This window comes from Manacus candei, unplaced genomic scaffold (assembly GCF_025592945.1).
Source record: "Manacus candei isolate 608988 ecotype Guabito, Panama unplaced genomic scaffold, ASM2559294v1 h1tg000011l, whole genome shotgun sequence".
NCBI lineage: Eukaryota > Metazoa > Chordata > Aves > Passeriformes > Pipridae > Manacus > Manacus candei.
Genome location: NW_026138059.1, coordinates 6,494,159 through 6,503,986, shown reverse-complemented (window position 1 = coordinate 6,503,986; position 9,828 = coordinate 6,494,159). Strand labels below are relative to the sequence as shown.

Sequence of the window (9,828 nt, the reverse complement as noted above, 5' to 3'; positions counted from 1 at the left end):
TTGCTACCATTGATCACGCGGTGGTATGTAAGGGGGATATTTTTGAATTAGATGATCAATGGAGCATAGAGGCGTGAGAACGAAGTCATATTAGGATGTGAAACTAGCTAGAGTATGGTACAATGTAACTTATGGCAGAAGCTAATTGTAAGGTCCATTGTGCTTTTCAACAAGTCAGCTTGTAAGGTCCATTGTGCTTTTTAGCAAGTCAGCCTGATATCCCCTATTATCAGAGCTGAGTTCTTCCTTGGTTTTGCTACATATTGCAAGATAGATACATCTACCCTTGAAACACAATGGTAGAGGTCATACATAGGGGTGAGAAAGATGATGATGGGAGGAAGATTATGTGGGCAGGGGTCGCTCGCCCCTTGCCCTACAAGTAGGGCATGCGCAGACTGTTGCCATTAGGTAATGATCAGGCGGTGTTTGGCTGCCACTCAGGCATCACCTTATACTGCGTACTGGCCCTACGTAGTGTAATGTGGAACTGATAAAAATGGGGTGTCGGAGCTGCTGAGTTGAGCGATACTCATCCTACCACCGAGACTGTGTTGCTCCGCGGGGACGCCCGCTAAGCATGGGTACCGACCAGCTGCTGCAGATCCTGACAGCCCTGGCCTGTCTGTGTGGGTAAGCACAGTTTATTAATAGGAAGCAACTGAGAGAACAAACTTTTTAATATCCTTTTAGTGTTCCTTTAATTCTCCTTTTATGTTTATAGTATTTTTTCCTTTAGTTTCCCTTTTTACTAACCAATACCGTGTTATCCATAATATTGTGTTAAGATCCTTTTTTGGTATCCCTTTTTCACTAGTTAATACTGTATTAAATGCTGTTCGTAGTATTTGTTTTAATGCCACCCGATAAGATAGTTATTTTGTATCCTTTTTTTTCTTTTTAGTTTTTAATTCCTCTTGCTAAGTTTATTACTATTATTATTATTCTCACTGTAATAAAAGATATTTTGTGTGCTTGAGTATTTTTTGGCACTTGTCTTTATTCCGGACATGTATCCGAACGTACTGCTACACAGTGTAGTCTAGTAGTGTACTAGCATTACAGAGCTGGTCCTATTTGTAAAATATTTGTAGAGAATGAGTGTTTGGGGAACTAACATCTGATAAAGTTATGACTATACCTTGGGTAATGAGTAAAATTGTCACTTAAGATGTACTTTAGGATGCCCTCTTTTTCAGTGAGAAGGATGCTGTTATCTTTGAATGTTACAAAAGATGAATTTTGTAATAATGCTGTCAAATATTTAGCACTAAGTATTCCACATGAGTATGTTGCACATTTCAATAAAAGTTTCTATTTTCTTAAGTTTGGTTGTTTTTTTTTTTTGTTTATTTGTTTGCTTTTTTTGTGTAATGTAACCCATACTCGAAGAATGTATGTCTGCATTCACAAGAGATCTGTAATTCAGGATGTAGTCCATATTTAGCAGGGGGCCGCTTGCACAGTGCCAAGGACAGCATCTAGGCTAAAATGGAGGACAATAGTGGTGATTTTCCTTGTGATGAAAGGCGTTTGTTACAAGCCTGAGTGGACTGAGCTGTGCTGGGAAGAAGACAGTTCAAATACCTTGTGCTGTTTGGATGACAGCCGCTAGGAAAGACACAGCCAGCCATAAATATCTGAGGACAAAAAAAGATTATCTTCTGTCATGGTAAATAAAAGGGAAAAGCCAGTCTATTCAGAAGACCGAAAATAAGCAGCTTCTCAAGCTCATCTCCCCTCTTGAGGCTCTGTGCAAACCCTGGTACCAGACAACGTGAACTCGAGCTTTTCACAGTATTTTGGCTGAGTTTGAGGGGAGGCTTAGTCTTTTATCCCTGCGTTTGCCTTTTTTTTTTTTTTTGTTCCCTGCATAATGAGGTGGGGTGAGGGTGCCCAGGAGCAGCACCGCAGCTAGATGCTGTGTGTGTCACCCCCCGGGGCTGCTGTGCTCTATATGTGTGTGTCTTACCTGGGGCTGCTGTGTTTTGTGTGTGTGTCACCCCCGAGGCCGCTGTGCTGCGTGTGTGTGACCCCCGGGGTTGTTGCCGGACTCTGTCACCCCCGCCGCGACCGGGCGAGGGCTGAGCTGCGCCGCGGTGAATCCACCAGGCATCTCCCGTTCGCCTCCCAGCTCCGTGCGGCTCCCACCGTGCCTGTCGGAGGAGCACCGGCCCTTGATCCGCTCATGCACCAACAACAGGGAAGGACAGACAGCGCTAGCAGCACACCGCTGCCCGTCATGGTTCCCATGCTTTTCCCTCCTCCCTTCCCCGGCAGGCAGGACAAACCCCCCGCCCCCTCTGCACCACCAGCCGCCGTTGCTCTCTCCGGCCGCCGAAGGACCTGCTGGGCCGGGGCCGTCACGCTCGGGCAACCCAAGGTAATATTCCTTACAACAGCTAAAAACCCCCCAGTAAAACCGCCGGCGGCGCTCGGCACGGCGGCGCTCGGCACGGCGGGGATCGGCACGGCGGGGATCGGCACGGCGGGGATCGGCACGGCGGGGATCGGCACGGCGGCGCTCGGCACGGCGGGGATCGGCACGGCGGCGCTCGGCACGGCGGCGCTCGGCACGGCGGGGATCGGCACGGCGGGGATCGGCACGGCGGGGATCGGCACGGTGGCGCTCGGCACGGCGCCCTCAGCCCGCCTGGCGCTGCCAAGCAGGAAATCCCGGGATCCCCGCACTCGCCGCCGCCAGGGGGCGCCGCTGTGCCTGGCGTAGCGCGGCCGCTTCAAAGCGGGTGGTGGCGGGGGGCGGTGGTTTAATGGCGCCCGCCCCCGCCCGCCCTCCTCCTCCGCCCCCACCGCAGAAAAGCCCGGGAGCGGCGCCCGCCGCGCACACTCCGGCTCCGCGGGGGGTGGAGACCATGGGTGGGGTGGTGGCGCCCTGCCGCGGCTCCGCGGGATAGCGCGGGACAGCGCGGGACAGCGCCGCGCACCGCCCGCGGGCCGACCTGCGCCGGCAGCGGCTGGAGCGGCACGGTAAGGGCGGGCGGGGGAGCCGGCGCGGCGGGAGTGGGGAGCCCGGCTGGGGTGGGGGAACCTCCCGGGGCAGCAGGGGCACCTCCCGGGGCGGGGGGGGTGCTGTCGTTCCCCCCGGCGGGGCGGCCGGAGGCGGTGCCGGACCGCGCGGGGCACCCCCGGCCCCTTACGTAAAGGGCTGTGCTGGGCGCTCTCCGCGGCGGGGGTGCCGTAGGCAGGGGCGGCGTTATCCCGGTCCCGGAGCCCCTGGGTGGTGTTATCCCGCTCCCGGATCCCCTGGGCGGTGCGCGGGGAGCGGCGCCTGGCCACGGGCAGGGTATGGCGGGGCGCGGGCTGCTGGCGGAGCGCTGCGGAGGGTTCGCAGTGACAGCGGCTCCGCGGAGCCCCGTGTGCTCTGCCCGGTCCTTTCCGTAAAGGAGGCGAAGCGTCTCGGAAGAGCCCCGCGCCCGGGACCGCGGTGGCCGCTCTTGAGGGGAGCGGGAAATTAAGTGTAGGGGTTATAGGGGTGTGTGAAGTGCCGTGCCCTGCCGATGTTCTCGGATACAAGCGAGGTCTGCGGCGTGGGGAGAAATCGGTTCGTTTGGGTTTCAGAGGTGGAAAAAGTAGGAGTAAGTCTCGCTTTTTCCTTCTCTCGCTGAGCTGAGATGTTACCGTTCACTTTTTTGAGGTGTGGGAAGTAACCATAGGTACGATAATGAGGTTGCCTCCCACGCCCTGGATTGCCAATGTCCTTTTAAATCAAGGGTATCTTGTTCCTGAACAGATCAGGCCCCGCATCGTGTGTTTGTGGCTTCTATAGAACTGGAACAGGGAGTGTCAACGGGGCAGGCTGATGGAAGAAGATACAAGCTGTTTGTATTTTTGCTGTATTCTTGGAAAGACTGTCGCTTCTACACTGGAACATAATATTCCCTGTTCTGCAACAGGCATAAATGATGATTTATAAATAGATCCGTTTGTTTATATTGTTCCCCGTGTAGCCAAACAACTGTTTACATTGTGAAATGGCTTGCTTCATTTCACATTATCTTATCAGTGCTGACCCAGGAGTGGCTACAGCTGAAGCTGCACGTTCTTGGGCAGAGTGCTACCGGAGAGATTACATCAGTAGTTTAAACTTCTGGTGGCCTGACCTAGTGTGTGCTTCTCTTACAAGCATCAGATGTAGTGAAGGGGTGGTTTGGGGTGAGGGGGGAAGGGTGTGTGGGGTTGTGGTGTCCTGAGGGGCAGACCTGTGCATTTAAAGAAAATGCTTTGTTTATACTTGGAAGGGACTTCACGGTGTGGGAGAACTTTAATTGCTTTTTCCTGGTAGTGGGGCATCAGTCAAAGTGACTTGACTGGAAGTTTGTTAAATACTCAACAGAAACAAGATCAAGTGAGAAGAATGATAATGGGAGAGAGAAATAATTCCTTTTGTTTAGGAGTTGCTTGAAAAAGACAGGATTTCCCCCACCCCCGCCGTCGGGAAGAAGTTTTATTTCTTTACTCCCCTCCCCCCTTTCTCTGGCCATCACGTCTCATTATCCTCTTGAGCAATCTGTGTATTATGAGGGGGGAAACTGTCTGTGATTGAAATACTAGTACAATGATAGGTGTTTGATAAAACTACTTTGGATGAACCATCCTTTATGTAAAACAGAGTTAACTTCTAAATCTCCTTGATTCATATTCTAGGACCTGCTAGATAAAATCATGTGTTTATCGTCTGCAGTTATTGAAGATTTTACCCTTGAATCACAGTATTATGTTATCTTCACTTACTGTCTGAATTTTGCTTATTTTAGTATTTTAAGGCAGTGCTTTGTTAAGGAAAAAAAGACTATATTTTCTTAACTCCTTGTTTCTAATGTGTTGCTCTTGTTTTTTTCCCGCTGTTTTACATTCCAAGTCTTTGTCACATTTCATGTGAGGTTTTGTAATAACTTCTTATAGCTTTGCTTTTAGTTAAGCCAGAGGACAAGGCTGCTGTCTTAAACATGGATTTTGGCTGCAGTGTCATCGAGTGGGTATGAATGGCTTCAGTGTATCTGCTGTATTTACAAGTGTGCTCTCATAGGCTGGCAGAAAACTCTTGTTTGCCCTCCCAGTGCTGATTCAGGGAAAAATAATAGCTCTGATCATCCCACAGCTTGGTCTGCAAATGTAGACCCTTTCTCTCCTAGAAACCTGATGCAGCAGGGGAGTTGGAACCTGTTACATTGATTGCCGTGCTTCCTGTGGAGTAATATCAATAGTTACACCTTGAGTTAGCAGTCTATGGTTTGATTAGAAACCTTTTTAAATCCCGAGTTACAAAAAGGAAACTGAAAACAATTACAAATGAATCCACCACTCTGTTTCAATGGTTTAGTGATTCTGCCAAGTCTTAGGCTGCAGTCAGCTGTTCTTATTATAAAGCAGGATCCTTTTCTGTTTTACTTTGCAGAAATGAGCTCATAAAATTCATCTTTCCCTGACCTTTTGAAGGAGATCAGACAAAAAGATCATAATGATAATGTCTGTTTTCCAGTTCTGATGGCTGGGAGGGGCTGTTGAAAATACACTTGCTCCTCTGACTGTCTGCTGCAAAGTGATAGGAATGTTTTTTATACTTCCTAATCAAATGGTATCAAAAACGCTTACAGTTTTTCTGCATATGCAGTCAGCAAATTCTGGAGCTGACAGTGCTAATACAAAGTAGGTTTTTAAATAGCTTGACTGTTTGATGGGGCATTATAGTGGTGACACCATAAGTGTCCTTTCTCAAAAGTCTGAAGAAAATGAGGAACAGAGTAAGTGAACCAATATGTCTCATAACTTCATTTACGGTGATGAAAAAAATTCCCACCAGATAGTTCTAGGCTTGGCATTACAATGTTACTGCCTTCTTATAGGATCATTTCATCTTTTCATTCGAAGAATAACAAGTGAGTGGTAGCTTTTTGCATTAAAGTACCTTGCTGTTACCCTACAAGTATCACTATGACAGTTTAATACAACTACTTCCTGTTTATATTGAATGGAAGTGACTTATGATTGAAGAAATGCACTAAAGCTTACTTAATATAACCTTTTCCTTTTCTTTCTGTATGATATCCAAAGGATTGTCTGAAATACTTGGGAATGAATATGGGTCTTTCAGGTTGTCTGAAAAATAAGATTCTAACTCACCAGGTTCAGGCACAATTTTTTTCACTACATACAAACATTTAACTTTGTTTGCACTGATCGCTGCTTTGCTTGTGAGCAGCCAGATTCAATAGTTTTGGAGTCTTTCTATTTTTTCTTGAGTTTCACTTGGAAATTTTACTGACTGTTCTGTTTTTGCTGTAGTATTGGAGTTATTTCCTGTTATCATAGAACTCCACTACAAACTACAAGCTATGAAAGCTTGTAGTGGTTCTTGGAGACAGTTTCAGCTGAACTACCTTCATCTCAACTCCAGTCTCTAATAAATAGGTCATATACATTATAAGAATTGTATAATACCTGGCAACTGCTGTACACATTCAGCCCTTGTGGAGGACTCTTAGCTAGTGACGAATATGAAGATGAAATTAGGGAAGTACATTAAGGCCAAAATTCAATATTAGCCCACCATAATCTGGTATGTGATCAGCTTCTTCCTATTCTTATTATTTCTGCTATTGCTGTTTAACAGTTGATTTACTTCCTGTTTGATTGCTGGTAAGACTCTATGCAGATTTCATAATCTCACAGATATTTATTTCCTTTTGTATATATAGTTATATATATGCATACATAAAACTTATGCTATATGTGATATTTTGTTATATAATGTTTTATATATATAAAAACAAATATTTTTTTATTCTTGAATTTCTCTAAACAGCATCTAATAGGGGACAGATCTGGGAGAATTATTAAAAGTAATTGCATTCTGTCCCACTCACCCTGAACACTTCCAATGGTGGGGTGTTGGACTAGACGATCTTTACAGGTCCCCTTCTAACTAAAACCATTCTGTGAGGAACCTGAGACTATTTCAGTTTTGTGGTATTTAAGAGGGTCTTTCTGATGGATCAGTCTTTCTGTTCCTACCATAGGTATGCCTGGTAGTTGGTTGCTGAAGCTACACATGCAGCATGATCCCCAGAATAACTCAGGATGGCGGATCTGCTGTGGCCCTGGGCCTGTAGTACAGCCAGATGCTCTTTTTGAAGGACTTCTGGGAAGTGCCCAGATGTTGCCAGTTCCTATGGAGTGTTACAGGCCTCCCAGGAGGATTTCACACAGTTTCCAGTCAGGACTGTCTCCCTGTATGTGACCATACGGGGTAGCTGTGGTGGTGTGAGTGAGCAGAGGCTATTCCTTGCCCTGGGGTGATAGGAAGGGTCTTGCTGCATTGCTTAAAGCAACTGTATTTTTCTGGGCCTGATGCTTTGGACAACGTCTGTCCTCTTAGGAGGAACATGAATGTTATTTAACTCTGGTTTTCCTTCTATTGCTGCTTAAGGGAACAGTTTTCCCCTTCATCTCTCTATACCCGTATTAAGAAATACATCCATCCAGACAGAATGAGAGCGATGCTCTGTGACTTGTGCAGTCAGGCTTATGTCTCCAGCACAGTCTGCAAATACAAGACTAAGCTATTTGCAGTCAGTGTACGTATATTTTTAGCCTGGTTTTCTGAGAAAATAGAGATTGCATGCAACTCTTTCTGTGAATGTCTGACTTTCCCTCTTGTTCTTGTCTTCTGAATCTTTTGAGCCATTCCAGTTGCATTTTTGAGAGAGTAGAAGCTTATCTCCAATAAACCTACAATTTTCTGGCAGTAGGTAGCCTCAGCAGATGGAAAGATGCCTGCTGAAGGAGAGATTGAAGTCTGAGCTCTGTCTACAAATTTGACACACATTCCTAGGAAACTGGATTTTACTGGCTCAGTTGCTTACAAATCAACTTACATTGTGCTCCTATTTTTTTTACATTGTCTCAAATTAGACTGTTACTTCCTTTTTGGTTATTTTTGCAACAGTTCTGAATATGGAAGAAGAGCAAGTGTTTAGTCTTTAGCTCCAAGTAGCTTTATAATGTGGCAAAAAGTTCATGACAAGAAGGGAAAGGTTGTTTGTTTTTTTTTTTTAAAACATTTTATTACTGTTCTTCATACATGTTCTACTTGTGCGAATTCTTATTTTAAAATGATTATTTGAACTCTTATCTTTTTATTACGTTTACCTTGCAGTAGCAATTTTTTAGGCACCCCAGAAACTTTTAGGATTCTTATGTTGTATTAAGATTGTCCCCCCAGCGGAACATAACTTGATAGGACACAAACTGAAACAGTTTAGTCTTATTTCTGTATTTCTCCTCAGTAATTGTTTTGTGTAAACAGACCCTGTGTGACCCTTTCAGTTAGCTGATCACTTTTGCACTCTAGTATCTGTTGAATACATCTTATGGTCTTTTATCTTGTCATGCTGACTTGATTAATGGTGGACCATCATCTTCCTTCATGATTAATGTATTCCTTGTCATGCAGTTGGAACTTAGAGGAGAAAACACCTACACCTACTTTCTTTAGATTTATTATGCATTACTATTATCTTTGATGTGTACTGTCCTTACTTTTGTGGAAAAAGTGCTGAGCAAAGATACATGATGAGGATGTGGAAGGTGTCTTAGATTTGTGTAAAGGCAGACCATATTTAAATTAGAAAAAAAACCCACCATACTTTTTAGTAAAGCTCTTCAATTTTTTCATTGTCTTTCTGATATTTGTTGACATCTTAGATTTTTGAAAGGTTAGTAGGTGACATTTCTCTCTACTTGAAATTACTACATTATGCTTGTGTCTGTTACGCTTTCCTAGTTGTGTATGTGTGTCTTGCTGTCTAGCAAAGATGTAGTGACAACATTCACTAGGCCTCACTAGCTGTAGCTGGAAAGCTGGGAGAGGTAGGATAACCATGGTCACAGCTGCAGGGTGCACGTGCTAGCTCAGGTGAGCCATTGGTGCCTATTGCATCTTAAAGTTTGGTCTCAGCTGATCCTCAGGACCACATTTGGAACCTGCTGGGCTCTTTTTTGCACCTAAGACCAAGCTGAGGTCATAAGCTTTGTGCCTCAGAAGTTGCAGGTAAAAGGGACCAGTCAGCTCTTCCTGTTAATGACTGAGAAATGAACTGTGTACAGGTTGTTAAGCACAACGTGGTGGTGAACCTTGTAGTTGCTACATGAATTGGAACCAACCACTTCCTAAGGGTGCAGTATGTATTATCTTATCTGCACCTCTGATTGTAAGCAGTTAAAAACCTTTTAAGTTTGTGGATGTTCAGCTATTTTTACTCACCTGCAGGGTGTAAGTTTATCTCAAGGCTTGTTTGTTTGTCTTTCTCTTGTGATGTGGCAGCCACTGGCCTTGGGAAAGGTTACTCTAGGAATATTGGTGCCATGTGGAGCTTGCACTAAGCATGACCCTGGCACCTCTCCATGCTGTTGTTGGCTCCATGTGCGTGTTTGGTTGTGCCCTGTACTTTGGATCCTTTTGGCTCTGAGAGAGCTATTCTCTACAGTGTGAGTTCATCCTTCTCTCTACTGTAGTTTCTCACATCCACTGCTGCTTGGAGCAGACACTGCTGCTGTCAGTGGGCATCAGCTATGGCTGTGTTCAGAATATGTAACCTCCTGTTATCTCCTTTCTTCCATGATGTGGTGTCCCACTAGAGCAGCAGCATTGGCCACTTACTTTGCATGGATTTATGTCTGAAGATCCATTCTCAAATGTTTTACCCTTGACTGTTATTGAGCATGAAACATAATAGTTCTTGGTTGTTTTACTGTCCATCCCCTTCATTAGGAGGGTAATAACCCACTTCTCTGTCTTCTGTTCTTTTG

At 45.5% G+C, this 9,828-nt stretch overlaps 1 protein-coding gene and 1 long non-coding RNA gene across 6 annotated transcripts in view; one reads left to right on the top strand and one right to left on the bottom strand.

Annotated features, from left to right (window-relative positions):
- Nucleotides 1–1,436: 1,436 nt before the first annotated feature.
- LOC127466966 (uncharacterized) lies at nt 1,437–2,252 on the bottom strand. The gene is made up of 3 exons (XR_007902910.1): nt 1,973–2,252; nt 1,588–1,640; nt 1,437–1,486 (listed from the first exon to the last, which is right to left on the bottom strand). It is a non-coding gene; the product is annotated as an uncharacterized LOC127466966 (long non-coding RNA).
- A 111-nt stretch (nt 2,253–2,363) lies between these two features.
- The window catches only part of RNF144A (ring finger protein 144A), a 68,844-nt gene continuing 61,379 nt past the window's right edge, over nt 2,364–9,828 (top strand). For 2 of the 5 annotated variants that reach the window (XM_051778342.1, XM_051778341.1), the window contains exon 1: nt 2,840–2,988. The gene's annotated coding sequence lies outside the window, so the exon portion shown is untranslated. Of the gene's footprint in view, nt 2,384–2,839; nt 2,989–9,828 lie in introns of those variants that run through there. The other 3 variants (XM_051778348.1, XM_051778343.1, XM_051778347.1) reach the window with 3 other exon arrangements.